This window comes from Bombus terrestris, chromosome 16 (genome assembly GCF_910591885.1).
Source record: "Bombus terrestris chromosome 16, iyBomTerr1.2, whole genome shotgun sequence".
Lineage (NCBI taxonomy): Eukaryota > Metazoa > Arthropoda > Insecta > Hymenoptera > Apidae > Bombus > Bombus terrestris.
In genome coordinates, this window is record NC_063284.1 from 2,511,608 (window position 1) to 2,533,571 (window position 21,964).

Sequence of the window (21,964 nt, forward strand, 5' to 3'; positions counted from 1 at the left end):
ATTAGTAACGAATCACTTTTAATGGAATTTTTTATCCCAGAACAAAGTAGAAAGAAGATTTGATCCCCACTGTGTTAAGGATAGTTCCACTTCTCACCGTAAGAGACGCTGCTATCCTTTCACGTATTATAGGCCACTCCCCCTAGACTAAAAAATCCAACATTTTCCCTTGTTTCTTCTTAGATATTCGATCAGAAGCTTGATGATCGATTCACTGACGACTGTAGGAGCAATTAGTCATGCGATTCGCCCTGTATACATATATAAATATGTATGATGGTTGTAGCCTGATTACGCGGAGGTGCCATCGAGCTAATCCGAGTCCGATTACGAGCAGACGTTGCAGTATTTTTCTTGGGTTCGACGGGGAAATTGTAAGAAAGTGGTCAGACATCGTTAAAAGCTCGAGCAAGGAGCAGAATCGCGATATATCTGACCTATGTGACGAGGAAATTTATATATCGTATCTCTACGATCTTGTACCCCTAACAGATTTAAATTTAGCGCCATTTCCAGCGGCTCAAGGTGGGGATACGTTCTTGTCACGCTGTTCATTTTCATCTTTCCCATTGGAATACGAATTCGTCGAATGAAAATTTATACAAAATTGATACTCGCAAATTGAAAAAGGAGAAATATTACTTCCTTTGGTTTCAAAAATTGTTTTGATTAGACAGAAAATTCTGCTCGATTCATCGACGTGAGTAGGACAATAACGAAAGAGCGAACCATTTGAAGTGAAACGGAACGTGAGTGCATCGAACCCAAATTGATCGAAAAATTTCATCCTAAGACTCGGTTTCACTGCAAATGAGACATCTCAATGGCGGGTCGTTCGAACAAGCAGCCATGTTTCTTAGAAATACTTCTCAGGGACAAACTGATCTCACCCGCCATTTTTCCAATCTTCTTTTCACGGATCAGTTTGTTTCTCTGAACATCACTGTAATTCGTTTCGACGGAGCATGAATTATTAGATAACGATGATCTTTGACGATTTCATGCGCAGCTGGCTCGATAACCAAGAATTTTCAACAAAGAAGCGCCTTAAGTCCCTTTCACACTTGAAAAATGTAAAATGTTGAAAATGAAGTTATGACATATCTATTGAATGTGATTCAGATTGAATTTTGTTGCATTTGGGATAGAATAACAGAATTTAACCGATTTGTGGTTAAAATTATTTTTTCAGGCGTGGATGGGGCTTAACACATTCGCTGCTATTGACGCATATGGTGCGTCATTTCAGTTATCTTCGATTTTCGAAGATTATTATATTATAATTAATCGATAAAAATACAAGATAACAAATAGGATATTGATTTTAATTATTGAAAATTTTATACTAAAATCATTTTTGTTATTAATTTCAATACTAATGTTCTTTTCGTTTAATAATTATATTTCATTAAATTCTCAATTTTCGCATCTTTTCCCAATTATCGAAAATCAGAAAAAATATATTCTTACCAACAACAATCGAAGAATATTTTTCAATTTATTTCTACACAGTCCATGAAACATTCGGATCGTAAAAGGGTTAAATAACAGCGAATGTGTTAATAAACACTTCTGGATTCGCCATGGCGCAAATCGTCGAATAAAAAGTTGCAGCTCTGGTGAATAGAATTTGCAAAAAAAAAAAAAAAAAAAAAATAAGAGTTGAAATATATCTGTATGTGTTGTATTCTCAATGGCGTTTCCTTTCTTCTTATAGAGGAACTCGATTTTTTCTGGAGGCTGTTCTCCCTCGAACCTATTATTCTCGACGACGTCGATCTGATGCACAACTTTCAAAACTTTGATCCTCGAAGGCTCGATCGAAGCTCGGGCACCTGAGATGATGTTAATAGAATTGTTGCGACGGCTGAAGTACGGTGACGTGGACGCTCGACACACTTGTGGATCGTGAATATTTTTCTTCTTTTTCTTTTTTTCTTTTTTCCTTTTGGAAGAATTTCTTCGAGAAAAATCCGTAAAAGTCTCGTCTTCCATTGGGAGGCTTTCGTTTTTCTTGAAGCTACAAGTTTGCCCATTGAGGTGGGCAATTTTCATAAATACGTGTGTGTCGGTGCAAGAAATAGGAAAATTCGAGAATTTCTCACGTGGTGAGAAAACGTTCGTTCTCTAACAAGATCGTGCAGTTTGAATAAAGACATTGAGGCGAAGAGTTTCCGAGAAATAGCAGAATTCGAGCAACAATTTGGGGATTGTGTAGTGAATGAAAATTTGTTAATAATTAGAGAATGATTGAATAATTGGGAAATTAGTAACTTAAAAATTAGTGCATAATTGGAAATTTATCAACATTAGGGCAATTGTTCGATAATCGGGAAATTCTTGAAAAATCGGACAATTATTGGATAACTGAAAGACTATTGAATAATTGGGAATTACTTAATAATTGAATGTTTATATAGCTCTAAAAAATTATTTAATAGTTGAAAGATTGTTAATAATTGGAGATTTATTAAATATTTGAAGATTTATCAACAATTAAAAAAATTACGTAACACTTTAAAATTCATTAATTATTGAAAAGTTTAACCTAAAAATTCAAGATCTCCTAATAATTAAAAGATTACGAAACTATGAGATAATTGTCCAAAAATATCTCCAAGAACACGTTAACTTATGTTCAAACAAAGAATTAGAGAATGTAAAATTCTGTTGCTTCCTAAGATTGCGTGACAATAAACGGAGGAAAAGTGCGGATCAATCCGGAGCAGAGGCTCCATTAGGTGAAGCATGTCGGCCATTTTGATTGGAGGTACGTGTCCGTTGATGCCCCATTTTTCGAAACGATTTTTGAAAGTGATATAAGAGATTCGATACTGTCCTTAAAACGGTTTCGAGTATTTTTTATCGGCATAGTATTCGAGCGTGAGACAGGTCAGATTGGGGGGATTAAAAACGACCCGATTTACTTCGAGGAACAACTATCTATACAGTGTCGTATTTGTATTACTTGAGCAAACGTCGATACATCAGAGTAAATGTTTCTCAACGAATTCATAACGGGGCATTCGTTAATTTTCTTCGTCGAACGAAGATTGATTTACTTTGAAGAACAAAGATATTGGCACAGACCAGATTTTCCTATAAAATTCTGTGTAAGTATTAGGGCACTTACTTGGTCAGGTTTATTGAGAAAATTTAACAAATATTTTTACCGTTCTTAATTTTGCATCACGATCAAATAAGAAATTTATAATGAACTAAATGGAAAATAAAATTCGATATGTAAGTATACTAGGTATTAGTAAGTGTCTTGATACTTACGGCGGGAAGTTTAAATCTGTATATCGGAACTTTCCAATCTAAAGCATAAATAATAATTAATATAATAATTTATTATCATTAAGCAGTTGCACGATGAGAATAAATGATAAAAGCGTACCGATGACTTCTTCTAAATTCCAATTAGTGAAAAATCAATACATGAAAATCGAATATCGAAATTAGACTAACATATTGTATTATGGACAAATTCATCGAATTCGCAATATTCTAATTCAATTAATATAGTTTTCAAAAGAACCTGTAGACGTCGAATATTTTATTAAAATGTGGCTATTTTTCTGCAAAGAAGATTTGAAACTTCCCTAAGAAACTAAATTAAAAAAAAAATTCACACAGAATATTACAAAACAACGTTGTCTGTGCCAATGAATAAAATTGTCGTCGTCACTGTACATGTACATTCCAAATAATAATTGTTTTAGGATTTTTTAAGCCTTGCATAAAATATAATTGACCACGAATCGATAGAGGAGCAACGCAAACAAGCGCATCGATATTTGGCGTCAATTATCATAATAAAATAAAAAAAAAGGCATAAAGAAAATAATAATAATAATAAAAAAAAAAAGAAAATAGCGTCCAATCGATTACTTCAGTCGTTGCTCGGCGTTTACAAACCTACTAGGCAAGCTGCCCTCTGTACATAAAGAAATATATATATAAAAAAATACCTATTATATATTATATATATAAATATATATAAATATATATATATATTATTGAATCTGTAATGAAGTGTACTGTAAGCGTTACTTATTCGTGTCAACTCAAGATACGACTCAAGAAAAAGTCGCGGAGAAAATGCAGCCTGCGCCATCGTGTAATCGAGAATTAAAGAAAACTATACAAAGAAAAAAAGAGGTAAAAAAGAGAAAAAAAAAATTGAGAAAAAAAAAACAGGAGAAAAAATCTATCGATCGAAGAATTGTACGATTGTATCGATCAGATCGGAGAAAAATAAAATTGCGCTGTTAACGTGGAGGTGTTATGATCGACGGAATCACGTGTCTCTCTTTCTCCATCTGTTTCCTTCCTCTCCATGTCTCCAACTTCCTTGTTCTTGAAATTCAATATTATCGAAGAATTTCATCAATCGCTTAGATCATGACTTTGTCCACTTATATGACCACCTGCAAGCCTCGGTGTTATCTACGATTCGCATCGATGTAATTCAATGCGGTATCGAATTACCGGAACCCAAAGAATATAATATTTCTTCATTTATTATTATATTATTACGAGATGGCTTTAGTCGGATTACTGAGATTCGTACGATCAAAATGATACTAAGCATGACTATATTCGGCCAACAATTTTCAACTAAACTAAAGAAATAGGTAATACGTAATTAGGAATAAGAAACCCTGACCCTATAGTATCTTATTACACTCTAGTCTATTCCGCTTTACTCGCTCTGCCTGCGTCTCACTCTGACCCTTCATGCTCGCACGGCTGAGTGAGCAAGAGTCAGATAATCTGGCCCATTTCTCAGAATTCTCCGAATTCGCTTCTCTGAATATATGGCTAAACACGCTGCCGATCGTTGCTCATATATCCGGACATTAGTGTAATATGTGATTAGGAGTGTGAAATGACCTGACTCTGCCAGTATCTTATTACACTCTGCCTATTCTGTCTCATTTGCACTGTCTGCTTTCTCACACTTATCCTTAATGCACGCTCAGCAGAACGACCGAGAATCAGATAATGTGGGCTAATTCTCAGAAAGTCAGCTCTATGGATATATGGTCAGGCACGATTCTGATCGGTAGCCATATATCCCAACGTTACTCTATACATTCAAGAGCCTATCTAGTATCTTGCTAAAATGTCTGACCCCCTAAGAAGCTCCTGATCGGATTGCAGGGCCGCAAATTCAAAACCGCCGACACAAAGTGATCGCTAAAAGGCTTTCAACACGCTCACTGTCATGATCTTCTTCTAATAACAAGGCCGACATCGTTTCCTGTTGAGTGCTCCCTGCCAGGCTTTTAGACCGTTTTGCTGACTTTGAAGAACAAGCGCCTACAATCTCTGCAGTGAGTACAGTCGAGCTGAAATTTTCCACGTCATATACGTATTACGTTGGAAGATACGTTCATCCCCGTTCGTTTGACAGTGGATCGATAGTGTTTAGAATATTTTTTTATTATGTAAATTTATATATTTTTATATTATGTGAATATCGGTGAAATGGGCAAGTTAATAATAACAAAATACCAGGAAAGGAAAACAGTATGTGGATTTTTTAATTTCTCCAACCTTCAATATCTAGATCTATGAATTTTTGAATCTCGCCAATTTTGGATTTTCTCAACTACCGGACTTCTCAACCCTGCAATTTTCCCATTCTCGTACTTGCCATTTTTCGAATTATTTCCATACATTATTCGATTCCTGTATTTTTCAACGTTCGAATTTTCCGATTCCTGGATTTGTCAGTTTTGGAATATTTCAATTTTCCGTCCAGTTCCGCGGTTCTTCAATCGTTGGACATTTTAACGTACGAATTTCCCAGTTCTTGGATTTCTCAATTAATAATGCATCTGCACGCAGCGACATCTGGTAGCCAAGCGATGATAAATCGATGAATCCCCACTTTGAGAAACTTTCGAACTGTTCGTTAGAATCCTTCCAATCGCAGCGAGTTAAAACTTTGGTTTCAGTTCGATTTTTCGAGGAAATTTATTTACATCGCGGATGAAAAATTCATTTCAACGCCTAATCAAAAATATCAAACCTCAGCTGTTACCGTATTGTCATTATTAAGTCGCCAGCCTGAAGTCATTAAAACTGAATTTTGAAGACGCGAGCAATTACCATCGCAAGATCAGAAACGTACAAACGAACTTTATCGATCGATATCTCGATTCTCTAGGTTGGAACTCGTTAAGTTGCACGGCTCAATTAATTCCTGATTGTTCCATAACGAAGGGTTCATATTTTTGGCGCAAGGAGGCGTGAAATTTGCCAGCGCCCCTGTTCACAAGTATTCAGATCCTCTCGCGAGAAATAATGAACGATATTTCCCAGCGACATGGTACAAATTTCGCAATTCTTCTTACGAAACAAGTAAGCAAATCTTTACAATTGCAGAAATTCTTCGAAACTCTGCACCAATCGTCATGCTCGTCTCTGACACAGAACCATCAAGTGTCCTAACACTCGCCCACACTGTACAGTACAACTGAACAAGAAATAAATTTTAAATGGGCATTGGTCTGACTTCGTTAAATGAGAAACCTAAAGATTCGAGGATTTTTGTATTTGGAGGGTCGGAACGTTAATGAACCGGTTGGGAATGGCGAGTCTGAACGAGATGAGACGCGAAAGTATGGCACCGGTGGTTTTAGCAAGAAACTGGGTTAGGCGAACTATTAAAAGACGCTCGACACTTGTGCTCGTTTAATATTTTTATTTAAGTACCGTTTGCCTGATTATTTCTTCTTCGAGTCGCTTTGACGATTGGAATTCGTTTGCCTGAAACTTATGGAGCGCGCTGACAGCTTTATAGTCCTCTTCTTCATTAGAGCTCCGTGGCTAATACGGTTACCATCAATTATGTCGCCTAAGATGTTTAATATAATACACGTGCACATGGGCTCGAATAAAGCTTAGAAGCGTCGATCAAATTTATGCGAAGGATGTTACAAGTTAGATACTCGTTCGAATCTTTCAAGCGAGTTTTACACTAGAAATAGGACCAACTTATGGAAAATATGAATTTGGGTGAACATGACTCATCAAGTTTGTATTGTTCTTTATTCTTGTCAGCTATGAGGACGAATCTGAGGTATTAAGTTGGCAACTAAGTGGTTGCGGATTTTGTCATTACCACTTAATGGGAAAATCCGCAACCACTTAGTTGCCAACCCAATACAGCAAATTTGTCCTATGCGAGTGCCAGGGTGCAAATAGGAAGAAGCAGTTGTGCAAAATGTGAATTTGGGTGAACAAGATTCATCAAGTTTGTATTGTTCTTCATCTTGTCAGCTATGAGAAGGACAAATTTAATGTATTGGGTTGGCAATTAAGTGATTGCGGATTTTGTCATTACCACTTAATGGCGTGGTGTCCTATGCGAATCCTATGCGAGTGCCAAGGTACAAATAGGAAGAAGTCGTGGAAGATATGAATTTGGATGGACACCACTCATCAAGTTTGTACTGTTCTTTATTCTTGTCAACTATGAGGACAAATTTGATGTATTAGGTTGGCAACTAAGAGGTTGCGGATTTCGCCATTAGGTGGTAATGACAAAATCCGCAATCACTTAGTTGCCAACCCAATAATACTCGTATGCATGGACATCGATAAAATTCGAGAATGCCAGTAAAATATACGAGGAGAATATTAGAAGTAACCTGAATCTTTTAGGTATGCGAGTACCAGGCTGCAAATAGGAGGAAGGAGTCGTGGAAGATATGAATTTGGGTGAGCATTGCTCTTCAAGTTCTTGATTGAATTATTCAATTACTATGGAGCTTCGTCAGCTACAGCAAAGACGAATTCAATGTAATACACGTGCTATATGGGCTTCCATAAAATTGAATAATATCACTGAAGTGAGAATCATGAATCTTCTATACAAATTGTAGACTGAGGAATAGGCTAAGGAAGTTGCGGAAGATATAAATTTCAGCGAACGTCGCCCATTAGGTTTGTATTATTGTTCGTTCTTGTCGACTACAGCGAAGAATGGTTTTTGATAAAATCTATAATAGTAACATTCAAAATGAAATACTCCTGGATATTTTATGTGAGCTTAAAGTTGAAAAAGGATTCGATAGTCATAGGACACTGTGGCAAAGAAGAAAAAGAGGAAGAACTTGACATATGGAATGTGAATAAAATTTATCAGGTACATTAGGATCTGAATATCGATCAGATCTTTTATGTGAGTTTGGAGTAAGGAGAAGGCAAAAATATCGTAGATGACCCAAATTTAACCAAATATCATTTATCAACTTTCTAACGTTTGTTTATTCTAGTTGAGATCGTTGATCGCCTGTAATACAATGTATAACAAATGATAGGAATAATTATGCGAAAAATATCAGAATCATAATATTTATATGATTATTTAATACGAATCGACAGATAGTATAAGATACGATTTGCGAAAAGTGAAAAAATACTGGAAGAAGAAATCTTTCGTTTACACCGACTGTAATAATTTATGCGACGTGTAAGCACATAAACTACCGCTATTCCTATTCAATATTTTTATCACTAGCTAAAAATACTGCTTGAAACAACATTCAACGAAACAGATATTCGGTTATTTTTCTGATACAACGTGTATTTATTCTTCTACGAGTTACGAGAAATTGTATGGAAAGTTTGGTATGTTCGAGGAGGATAATTCGATCGATTCAGATCGTCTGGGACGAGGAGGTAGTCTGCATAGCTGGAAACACGGCCAAGCAAACTGACATCTGGCTTGGATGTCTTTTCTCCGTATAAAGAGGAGAATGAGGAATCGCAGCTAGAAAAAGGATTCCCTGGTGCGTGTCAATATTTGTTAGCCTTTTCCACATGATGGTTCTCGACTTCGTGGAAATGTAGCTCTGTGCATGGAAAAGGTCTCTTCCGTATCTGCCAGAAATTTATAAATAATGGCACAAGATAATGGTACATAGTATCAAATTATTTATGGAAAAAAGTTTCAACTTTCTTCTTGTTAGTTCTTTCTTTTTTTCTTTTTTTTAGAACAGAGGTAGCACAAGTTACATCGTCGTCCGGAAGCTTGGGATTATTTGTGGCCTTTTAAGCGAGCAGCGCTGCACTAAAACACTACTGGTAAAGGCCATAATTAGGCTGTGGCACGCCTTTTTCGTCAATTTCCTTTTCTTCCATGAATTCTAAATATATACAGAATATATAGCAATCAGAAACTTTTTGAACGCTGCTATATATATTGGACCTTCTCGATGAATATATTTGGTCCAAATTGTGGCCATTTAGGTGGACAATATTCTACTGTAATGCAGTCAAACGCAATAAAAACGACAATTTGACTGTACCATGTCATTTATTCTTCATTCAATTATCTTCCATAAATGATTTTTCAGAAACTATTTGCATATTTCCCACAAACACCATCATTCCAGACTATGGCCATTTATGTGGACAATATTCCACTGTAACGCAGTCAAACGCAATAAAAACCACAATTAGACTATACCATGTCATTTATTCTTCATTTAGTTCTTTTTCATAAATGATTGCTCAGAAACTATTTGCATATTTCCCACAAACACCATCATTCCAGACTATGGCCATTTAAATGGAACAGCTCAACGCTACAATAGAGCGGAATCTAACGAAAACCAAAACTATTTTCAATCATTTCAATCATTTACTCTCCACCTAGCTGTTTCATAAATTATGGATATTCACTTTCAGTGGTTCCAAAGGTTCGTTATTTAAATATCGCCCACAAACATGTTCTTCCAGATTGTGGCCACTTAAATGGACAGCCCAACTCTAATAAGAACCAATATAGCAGCATACACGCTATATTATCTTCCATTCGTCTAGTTCTCTTTCATAAATTATGAACATTTCTCAGTGAGTCCACCTTCGATCGTCGTTCGAATATTTCCCACAAACTATTAGATTGTCCGAAATGTTTCTTTCGTTTTATAAGGAAATAATAGACGCACAATGTTTTTCGTCTTATATCAGTTTATTCAATTATGCACGAACATAATAATAGAAATATAACGAAATGGATCATACCTGATTCAATAAAATAATATAAAACAGAAATTATTGTCCATCTATCATCACCTTATGAAACGAAAGAAACTTTTCGGACAACCTAATATGACCATTTAAGCTGGCAACTGACATCTAACAAGAACCAGAACTGAACTGCGCTACGTTATTTATTTTTCCCATGCAATTAGTTGCCTCATAAACTATAAATATTTTCAACCATCTGAAACCTTTAACTGGTACTCTGTTTATCGAGCATCGAATCTTTCCATCTGCTCGAGTTTCGGAAAAAACTAAATACAGCGTACACCACGCGTGTACACGCGTCGAAACACTTGGAAGCTGTGACACACATCCGGAGGAAACGTTGTATCGATCCATCGGATTTGCGTTAATTCCAAAGTGTAAATCACGGAGCAACACGAACCTCGTTATTCCTGAAGATCTACCTAATAGAAAGGTTGCGTCGTTAAATCCAGGCTGTGCTTGTGTTACCTGGAAATCGTATCGGTGACAACGTTCAAAGGTAACCATGGCAGCTTTCGATTCCGGTTACGTTGCAATCTCGCGAAACAGTTCATGCATTATTCGTACTACTGGATCGTCACACACGTGTCCCGGCGGTTTTATCGATCGCGCCACACGTTCCTCGCCTCAAAATAATTGCGAGGCAAAAGAAGGTTAAGAGACAGAAAGCCTGTACTTTTGCGTATACGTCGGTGATGGCTGGACTGCGGAGTGTCATGCAAATTCGAATCTTTGACAGCGTGATGTGAGGAAAAAAGCACAGACTCGGTAGAAAATTATATTTTACCTCTCAAGTATCACGGAAACCTTTGAATATTTGATATATTTTTTGTTAGCGCGTTCGGCGAAATTTTGCCCTTTTCGATTTTGTGTAAATTCATAAAAATTCGTGGTCTAATGATCAGCAAAAAACTGAGTGAGTTTTTATTCAAATTGCTGTTTTCACCAACTTAATTGCCACTAGAAGCAGCAGAGCGGACAAAATGGCCGATTTGCGATTTTTCATAATAATATTTTAGATTTAAATCGGTACGTATCTTCCTACGCGTGTTTCATTTTCTTTTGCACAAGGTTTGTATTCGAATTGTCGGTAATTATAGCGTTAAACAAATGGAAACTATGTAGAATTTATTTCGTCCATTGATGAGCCCAACCTAACCTCAACCTAATCCCAACCTAACCTCAACCTATGTAAAAATTTATTTCATCTACTGATTATTATAATTATAATAATACAATAGTTTGGATATTTCGTACATTCTTCAATATTACGTGCATTTTGAGCATTTTTGAAATTTTAAATTTCCTCTAAATTGGTAAAAATCCGCGGTCTACTTATAATCAGACACTAAGCTGATGAATATTAACGCTCTATCGATTGATTGGTCCTTTGTAATGAACAATGGCTTGTCAACGGTCCGTTTTGGCCAAATGAAGGGAAATTTGGATCGTTATCTTCGTATTGTTGTGTATTTTCAATTAATTGAGATTTTACGAGATACAGGAGTTTGCAACAGTGTTGGTATGCTATGTCTATTTTAAGGGCTGCTTTCCAGAGATTCAATTAATGTGATAAAGTTTGGACTGAATTTTCATTACATACATTTAGATCTATAAGATATATTTAAACTAATTAAAAATCCCTGTAACTGCAATAAAAAATCCCTCTAATACAAAATCAAATAACAAATATCAAGTAATAAATCAGATGATCCGAATCCTTGTAAAAATATGAAAGAATACATCTACGTTATTTTATATCAATTTAATATTCACGTTATTTACGACAATTTCTAATTTATAATAAATATAATGATTGTTTATGAAAAATAGTGTATTAAACGTAAACCAATTGAAACAGAGTAAACATGGATCAGATTAATTTCTGATCTAGAACGCTTCAAACTATCGCAAACACGTCCAAACTAAAGTCACAGGTGAGTTGTAGCAAGGCTAAACTATAGTTGTAAGTATACCAGCACGATCTGGTCAAACACTTTCAGGTCATCTTGTATTCTGAACGACAACGTCGCCCTGGGAATGAACAAAGGCTAGAGAACAGCCCTTTGAAGGAAGGGAGAAGAGGGTTGCTCGTCGCTGGCGTGCAGTTTTCTTCTCTACACACGAATACACACTAGGACAGGGCTGGCTCTCGTGTAGACCCCACTCGACCTGTCGAGGGGTTCCGAGCCAAGTTTCGCTGGACCGTCGTCCGAGACGCCAGGGTAGCCCCTTATCGTTCATTTCTTTCTATCTATTCATCGCTCAAGTGCAGAGAATTCACCTTGTCCTGCAATAGAACGCCAGTGAAAACTTGGAAGTTTGCTATGGATTACACATTGCTGTCGTTGGCGAATTTCATGCTTTTGCGTGAATCCAGAAATGCAGCAATCAGATACGAAAACTGGAAAATATGAAAATTTATGCGCATAGGATCTGGTAGTTTATGGTAAAACATCTAGAGAAGTGGAGAAAATAGAGAAGTAGAGAGAGACTGCCGTTATATATATACTGGAACAAATTTGTTCTTTAATGTACCTCATGATAGCTAACAATTCCCCAAGCTTTGTATTTTACGTGGAAACCATCATGCAAAATTGTCTGGACTTTCAAACTCGCTAAAACCAATTCAAATTCAGAGGTACGTAAGTATGCAGGACCGCGAGATCCAACAAGTTCTAGCGGAGCTTCTAGCGAAGAATTTCAAGAAACGAAGAATTTGTTGTCCAATATATACTTCGTTACGATTAATAATAACCTTAAATTTGCCACTCTACATGAGACCTATTAATTCGATATTCTCCACACGTTAAAACCCTCTCCAACTAACTCAAACCTCTTCAAATGCAGAAACATTTAAGCGCTAATACGGTCTTAAAATATCCGCAAGTCTTTAAAGAAGCGAAATATCATGCCAATACTTGAAGAAACAGGATGCCTAAATCCTCGCGACACGTACGAATCCGCCACTTGCTGGTCGCGCATGCGCGCGACTATTATCCACTCGCGCGCGCTACAATCAGTCGTCTAGTTTCTTTTTCTCATACTGAAACGGATATTCGTAAAGAATACGCGCTCAAACAGTTCCACCACTCGCGTTCGAGAATACACACTAGTGGAAATATCCCTATCCCCACCAACGTACGTTTACCCCCACTCGTTGGCCGCGTGCTATGTTACGCGTGGCGTCGACACGAGAGCAGTGAGTCAGTGGTGCGCGGGCCTTCGTGGCGCGAGGACGTGCACTATGTTGATATTTCCGCTTCGTAAACGCGCGTGCTCGTTCGTTTACCTCGTGTGAGTGCGTGCAATAACAGAAAAACTAATTTCATCTCGACTGTTCCTCGATAATCAGACTGGGTTTATCCTTCCACATGCTGCTGGACTAATTTTGTTATTTTTTTTTTCTTTAATTTTCATTTAGTTTCGCTGGTGTTCTCGAGCTTATTGGGAAGAGTTGGAGCAAGATTGGCAACGTTTCTTCATTTGGCGACGGGTAAGAACTTTTTAATCGTGATTTAGTAGAATGTTTAGACGAAGTTAAAATTAGTTGTACTTAAAATATTCGTTCCATTGGGCGTGTTCTAACACGCTAATGAGCGACCTAGGTAATTTATCACGTTGCAATGTAAAAGTGAGCTACAAGTAGCTTGAATATCATATTTATTTCCATGATTTTATCTCTTTATGTATAACACTGTTTATAATCGACTGGAAGTTTCTCTTTTACCTTTGTATTATTAAACTGTGAAAATGGTCATTTTTGACCCACTCGTCGGTTTCTTATTTATCCCATTTTGCAAATAAACCAGAAGATGCTCACTGACAACACCACAGACGAATATGCTACAGCTGAAACCAGTTCTTAGCGAACGTCAGTTTCTTATTTGAGGATCTTCAGAGATTAGCAGTATCTTAAGGGATCATCCGGTGGTTAGAAGCCTCAAAACAATCGTAACAACGATTACATTAGATTACCACAATAAATACAGAATGACTCTGTTCTCGCCAAAAATAATGCTCACCCACCACGTTGAATATATTTTCCTTCTTATTCCATTTATTTTTTACTTCCTCCTAGTTCCATTTTTATCCGATTCATTTGGATTCGATTCGCTGTATTAATAAAATATTCTACGAAAGTTTGCGATTGAGCAGAATATTTTCTCCGTTACTGGACCGTGGCAAACAGAGTGCTTAGAATAAAAGTTTTCATTCAAGCATTCAGTCGCAGAGAAAATTCGATTTTAGTCAAACGAAAGCATCTCGCGATTCATTTGACTTTCGACGAATTCGATATTTGTTTGCGCGTTTGCTAAACGCAGGCCAGCTTCCTCTGCTTGTTGTTCTGGCTATCGTGGGCTGCTACAATTTCTGGCCAGCTAGCCGCCTGACATTGACAAATACAATCAGGCAATTGGACATCCTCCAACGATTACCTGGTCGCTATCAATTATTCTTTTACGGGTCTCTTCCGATCAGATCCGCGCCCAGCCAAACGCAAATTTAGGGAAATTTACTTGAGGATTGAGAAATCTTCTCATCTCTTCTATCGCTGCAAGTATCGTTGTCGCTCAATTTCACGCTACATGAAAATCCTCTTTCCGCTTTTCGAAAATCAACACGCTGTGTGTGTTGTTTCCTGATCGCCATTTCCCAGAAGTATTTAATTCTCATACACATACGTGTCTTTTATCTTCACAATCATCGACCATCGGACTTGTGACATGAGATTTATTTCTCACAAATTTATGGTTCATTTTTTCGTAAACGTTCCAACACTTTGGTAATTTCATATCGAACATATTATAGTCGCATTAACGGAATAATTTTTTCCTGCGTGTTTCTCAACAAACGACAATGTTATAATTGTTAGTTTTAATCCATCGGATGAACTAATCGTTTGCCAGGAAGAAACAGCTGCGACCCACATAGTAAATTTATTTTCAAGATTAATTTCGCACGAAAGAAAGTCCTTTTATTTCGATGTTTCACGACTCGCTGCATATCAAATATCCCTGATAATATTTATCGCGCGTGTTTCCATACTTTGCCTGCATAAATGTATATTTCCCACACGTTCGATATACGTAAATATCCACGGCCTGCTAACGACATCTGCATTTTCTTCCATACAAAACGCAACTTGCTTCTCAAACTTCTCTCAACTCGTTCGAACAACGCCAGCCCCATTGAAACTTCTCTGCTAATAGCCGAAAGCATCTTCAGCTTCCATATCATTTTTGTTACGATCAAAGCAACCACTTTTAGTCAATTAACAGCACACAAACCTAATGTTTGCTTCGAACAAATGCTTCGAACTCGTTCGATGGAAAATATCTGCTTTGCACGTCGATAAACAGATTCCTCTTGAAATTCAAAATATATCGTAGGAAAGGGAAAATCCTGTTGGAAGATCTGCGTGTAAAAAGCACACGGTACACAAACATACGCAAACACCAGTTTCCCACAAACGTAGCATGGGGATAATCTCATATTGGTTGCCTTGATCGTAAACGCCAAGGTTTCTTGAAACGAGCCATACAACTAGATCAAACACGGGCGCAGCCTCGTCTCTTTAGATTAACCTCGAGTGAAAAAACCACTTGCCATTATCCGCAACAGATACCGAACCTCGTTCCACTGCTTCTTTTTTATCAAATTCTATCTGCCTAGCCGGTTCTCTGCGACGTGAAAAAACCTCGATTCTTCGATGAACATGGGCTGTAAGGGATCGGTGAATAATATTAGGTTGGCAACTAAGTGATTGCGGATATTGTCATTAGGTGGTATTGACAAAATCCGCAATCACTTAGTTGCCAAACCAATATCGATGATACAATTTTGATAGAAACGTTGTCAAACCGGTTCAAACTTCTTGAGACTAGACACGATCGATATTATCGACGGTATAATAATCGTGGTTCTATCTAGGGAGTGATCGTACGTGAAAGAAAAAGTGAGGGGTGTATGATAAAGTTCGTTCGCGTGAGCTTTCACGGTGTTTGACGAAGTTGAATTTGGAAATTTCTCGAATTATCGACTGGCTACGAATGAGTATGTTATCTGTCGGTGCAGGGGATTATTCTACGTGTGAAAATAAGCGAAAAACGTAGAATACAACTTTTACATCTCAAAAAAAAAAAAAAAAAAAAAAAAAAAAAAAATAGATTTGGAGGTGTTTACCGAACAATTTGCAAATCTCATTTTCTCCGAAACGAAGAGTCTTCTGAAAAAATTGTATTCTACACTTTTTACTTGTTTTTACAGGTAGAACAATTCTCCGTTGTTTTTTATCCGCTGTCGATTAATTCGAAATTAAAAAATTCGAGGCACATTTGTCAAATTTTTGAAACTCGATCGTCTCAGAAAAGTAACGTCGTACGAACAGATTTTATTCTACGTTTTCCACTGGTTTTTTCACGCAGAATCACCTCTGTGTCGAGTATATCACGCTTACCAAGACAGCCTGTACAGACTGTTACATAAATAACAATGAAATATTTTTTAAATCGACCGAAGGAAAACAAAGATAATATACAGCTTCAATTTTTGCGATATTTCGAAATGGTGGACAGGAAGTTCCAACTAAAAAAAAGAAAAAAAAAGTATTTGTACTCCGGGGCTAGAGATGAATCAATGAAAACGCGACTCTCCGTCCTTTACTATTCCTATTATCTGGAAAATAGAGAGATCCCTTTGGCTAGCCATTTTAATTCCACCTGTTTGGACCGTATCCAATTAAATAGCGGGGTAGCCGCTAAAAAAACCGCCTGTTCCGCTGAATCGATGAATTCCGTCAGCGGGTTAGATCGCGGTCAAAGCTGATCTACGTGATAATCGGTACATAGAAGGCTTCTCTGGAGTTGTTGGCAGCCGGGATAAATTAATATTTCGAAGTGGAGCGGTCAGGAAGACCGACAAGTGTCTTCAGTCTCGCAAATCTACTGTCACACATTTTCCCTTTGGTTAATTTAGGCTCCTGCTTAGCGATGACGAGTACATCAGAAGGTAGAGTAATAAATAGGTGGATGATAGTCTTCGTTTTGAAACGTGTTTTTTTGACAAATAAATAAGTGAAAAAGTGAAAAAGAATGGTATTGGGTTGGCAACTAAGTGATTGCGGGTTTTGTTATTACCGCCTAATGACAAAGCCCGCAATCACTTAGTTGCCAACCCAACCTAACTGAACAGCAGAAGAAATAAAATTTGTTCGTTTGGAACCTCGTTTCTGCGAAAACTTGTCTCGTCGACTTGGGAAACTTGTCAAGTGCGCGTGAATTTGGCTAATCCTTGGTTCCACTCGAACACTGTTGAACGATCGACAGAAAGTTACCGTAGGTTGAAGAAGAAATTGAAAATCCAGGATGTAAGGTTTTTCGTTGGAAGCCTTGTGCAGCAGGAAATTTGGAAATTTCTATGGTATGGAAAAACGTTGTTCTTGAAGAAATTAAATTTCATCATCGTACAGTCTAAGTACTCTGAGGCCTCAAAAAAAGCCACGTCGTGGGTCAAACGTAGTTTTCCTCGAACGTTATCTGTCCCTCGAAATTGACGGAGAAGTTATGAGAAACTGGAATGCAAACTCGCGAAGAATGCAGCCAGCCGAGCGTAGCGATCACCTCAATCATCTCTCAATTAATCCAAACTATTAATGGTATTTAGGCTCGACAATTTCACAGTATGCTTGTTCCATTCTCGCATTGCTGGGAAATAATTATTAAAAATCATTGCTACAAACGAGCCGCTTATCTGGCAAATTAATTTGGCGAAGCGAAACATGGAGAAAGATATAGGTTATGTTGGGTTGGCAACTAAGTGATTGCGGATTTTGTCGTTAGATGGTATTGACAAAACCCAATATTTCCATCGAAACGATTAAACAGAGTTTCGTTTCGCCTACTAAAAATCTACAACGTGTATTCTACCTTTGATGATATACAGAGTGGCTGATAAAAGCATTGAAAAGCCCTTTGAAATAACGTTTTCAAAAAATTCCATCAAACAATGACAATATTTTTTTCGAGAGGCTGCAAGGATCGTTGGCTAGATGAGGCGCAAACAGAATTTCGAAACAAATGCAATACTTGTCAGTCGCGAAGAAGAGAATAAAGGTTACTTTTTCCAATTTTCCCATCCGGGTTTGTAGTGAAAATTTCATCGAAATCGGTTAACGTCTCTGCGTCGATCGATTTCCATGAAATTTTTAATATTTTTCTAGCTGACATAATTTTTGAAAATGTGTCGTTTCAATTTTCCGAAACTCATTTTGCACGTCGCCTGAGATCGTAAAACAGGCATTTAACCACTTCGACCTGTGTCGATTGACCAAGTTTCTACAACTTGGAAACCTGAGAAGAACCGAGTCGCCAGATCTTGCTGTAACCCTGCAATATTCACTGTGCTTCCTTTTTCTTCTTGGCCGTTATACGCTCGATCAAAGTCGAGTTGCCACGATTCCCATCGGCCGGCACAATCTCACGCTGCTTTCAAGTTGTGAAATCTAATTCCACTGGAAGTTGAAACTTTTTCCGCTTCTGCAGTTCTAGACAGGACGCAGCCACAGTGGTCTTTGTTCTTGACGATTCGATCGGTGTCTACCTCGGTTATTTGTCTATTCCCTCTGTACACTACTGTTTAAAAGTGTGTAGTCATTTGCTTCCCGTTGACACAAACATTGTTGTTTCAACGTCACAAATGCAACGATTCTCTTCCATTCTAGCGACTCGATAAAATTTATTTGTAAAATGGTTGGCAACTAAGTGATTGCGGGTTTTCTCATTACCACCTAATGACAAAACGCACAATCACTTAGTTGCCAACCCAATAATACACGCGAAGAAAGAATTGCCACCAACCGTTAAGCGTCGAACATTCTGCAGTAGCTTTGCCATTTAAGGAATTCTTTGTTCTCAGCTCGTCTCTGTGCTATATATATATACCGTGAACTATATATCGATACAACAAAGCAGATTCTTCCAAGTTCGTAAAGAGACTAACTGTGATTCAGTATGCGATAGTGTCGTTGTATTTTGTATTATCGTGATTGGTATTGTAAAGTAGTTAAGGCTATATTAGCATGTAAAATTAGTTGGCACTCCTGTTGGATTGGCAACTAAGTGATTGCGGGTTTTGTCATTGCCACCTAATGACAAAATCCGCTATCACTTAGTTTCCAACCCAGTAGTAGTGCTAACTAATTTTAGATATTAATACGAATGAAATGAAATGTTGAAACGAATGAAATGTAGAAATGAAATGCACAGTTCATCTATTGGGTTGGCAACTAAGTGATTGCGGGTTTTGTCATTGCCACCTAATGACAAAATCCGCAATCACTTAGTTTCCAACCCAGTAGTAGTGCTAACTAATTTTAGATATTAATACGAATGAAATGAAATGTTGAAACGAATGAAATGAAGAAACGAAATGCACAGTTCATTTTAACGTGCCATCAATAAGATTTGAAACAGACAATTTGTGTTTCATATGCGACACTGCAGAAGAAGACGGCGAGCACCGGTTCTGATCACGGTTTGTCATTAATTGCTGTACCTTGACAACATTTATACAAATTGTAGAAATTGTGCACGTATTGTTGTTGTAAGACGACCGATGTGTCCACGTATTTATAAAGGACAGTGCACATCGAGCTCTATGCTCGGGACGCGTTTGTCTGCCTGTAGATTCTCCGCTAATAGAACAGGTGCTATTTATGGGCACACTCGTTCCGAAGCTCGCACAGTGTGTTTAACGTTGCCAGTTACAGCTGTCGTGTAAAATTCAGACGTCTCTTTAATCTTTCATCGATCGAAACCCTAAACACGAAGCTGGGTTAATAATAAATGTTACTCGTTGTTAATGTCAGTAACGCAAATATTTATCGGACAGACTGTTTTTGAAAAAGACGCGAGATCTATGACGAGACTTTGTTCTGATTATACGCAATGTTGAAATTCTACGATCGAGTGATCTTTGTACAGAAAATAACGTGTGCGTGTGTGGCCTTGTATTGAGAATGATCATGGTCAATTACGATTCTGCGTTTCTACGTTCACTTGGACATCAATTAGCAAGAATCGAAATCATCCTCGTTTTTCCTCTCCAAAAAATTCGATATATTTGACAACCAACGAATTCAATATTGTTGATAAATTCTGAAATATTGGGTCCTCTTCGACTCAGCTATATCGTGCAATAACCATCCTCATCATCATCCTCGACTTGTCCCCTAAAAATATCAAAGATGCTCAATAATACATGTTCCAATCATCATAATCCTGAAATGTTAGGTCCTGTATGATCCAGTCATACAAAAATTAGGCTTATCGTCTTCAATTTGTTTCTGGAAACGCTGGAGGATAAGCGACGGATATCTCGAAAATTCTCATTGCCTGGCTTCAGCAGCCCGTAAGAGGCAATCATCGAGCCCTTCTGAAGCAGGAGTAGCATCCACAGTGAGCATTTTGCTCTACATTTATGGGAACACGAATGGGCAGAAGAAAACTACAGTCCTGGCAGCCAGTTAGTTGCGTAATAAACAGCATTTCGCTGAGAGGAAAAGCGGTTATCGAATCGTCAGACCCCATTTCCATCTTCAGTCGGATCTTACCAACGATACATCCTGTCGAATGGTCTTTCTGTGTTTCGCTTTCCCTTTCTTTACCCAGTTTTTTGCCCGCAGCATCGGCTTTCTCCATCTACAATGGGTGTCGGCCTCGTTCCCCTTGGTTCTCGTCGAAATTTCCAGGCTTTTCGTTGCCACAGGCAGATAGCGAAGGTCCGTGAAGCTTCATTGTAGCGAGAAACGATTGTGGACATGTGTAGGGATTCGCAGGATGCTTGAGACTATCGCGTTTGTACTCTGGAATTTATTGGTCGAGGATAATCCTAAGTTTGGCGACAGTTTCGTGTAAATGGAAATTTTTGCCGGCGATCTCAACCGATTCTCAGCGATACGTTGATGACCCGAGATCTTTTCTTATACGTACAGTCATTCCAAGTTGTGATGTAATTTACGTAGTCGAGGTATACTTATTTTTTCGACTTACAAGCTCATGAGAATTTGCTGAAGAAAGAAATGAAATTAACCCTCGTTTGTCAGAGTACCTTGGTGACTTGCTAGATATTCGCTCTCATCCCAGGGATTTCTCATCCCAGGTCCGCTATCTATCCAGAGATATCTGTTTAGAAAGTGTAGAAATTATTGCAATTCATTTAGCAGACAATTGGACGAAGAAGAAATAGACGAAGATATATATATGAAAGATAGCAACAGTATAGAAAAAGTGCTATACTATATTTGTTTAGACTATTACTGTTATACTGTAAAGGAAGAAACAATTGGCAATCAATAGCATACTGTGCTGAACATGACCTCGACTCTCTTATCTCTCTGTGTATCTTGCAAATTAGCGCTTCAGGTTCTCGAAATACGTAAATCCTAGCGTCTGATTAATTTTTATGATTTCACGATATCTCGCCATCAATGAATATATATACTTTTTCCTCGAGATAATACGGCCGTATTTCAACCACCACATCTCGCTACAATCCCATCGGTAAACACGTGATTCCATTAATTTCGTTGGCCAGATAAATCACAGCGCCTGGTCGGTTACGTAATTAAGAACGAATCCTGTTTCTGAGATTAATATCCAGATGAAATTTGATAGGATTATCTGGTTAATCGCGACCAAGCACGCAACATCGAAAAGGTTTCGTTTGATCCTCGCAGTGTTTCGCGTGTGTCATGATTTATGGCTTCGAAATTACCATTCTAATCCGCGAAAAAGCTTTTCAATTCTCGTCTCTGATCTCTGATCTTTCAACGCTGAACTCGTTCCTTGCGTAGGAGCATTCCTTTTTCAACTGGTTTGTTGGTCAAACAAAAAGTCCCTAGGAAAATCAC

The 21,964-nt window shown here is 37.7% G+C and overlaps 1 protein-coding gene and 1 long non-coding RNA gene across 6 annotated transcripts in view; one reads left to right on the forward strand and one right to left on the reverse strand.

The window, feature by feature from the left end:
- LOC105666954 overlaps positions 1–21,964 on the reverse strand; it is a 63,473-nt gene that overhangs the window by 35,138 nt on the left and 6,371 nt on the right. The window lies entirely within an intron of this gene.
- The window catches only part of LOC100649910, a 76,813-nt gene continuing 68,093 nt past the window's right edge, over positions 13,245–21,964 (forward strand). For all 5 annotated transcript variants that reach the window (XM_048413247.1, XM_003403125.4, XM_048413249.1 and 2 more), the window contains exon 1: positions 13,245–13,549. The gene's annotated coding sequence lies outside the window, so the exon portion shown is untranslated. The remainder of the gene's footprint in view (positions 13,550–21,964) is intronic.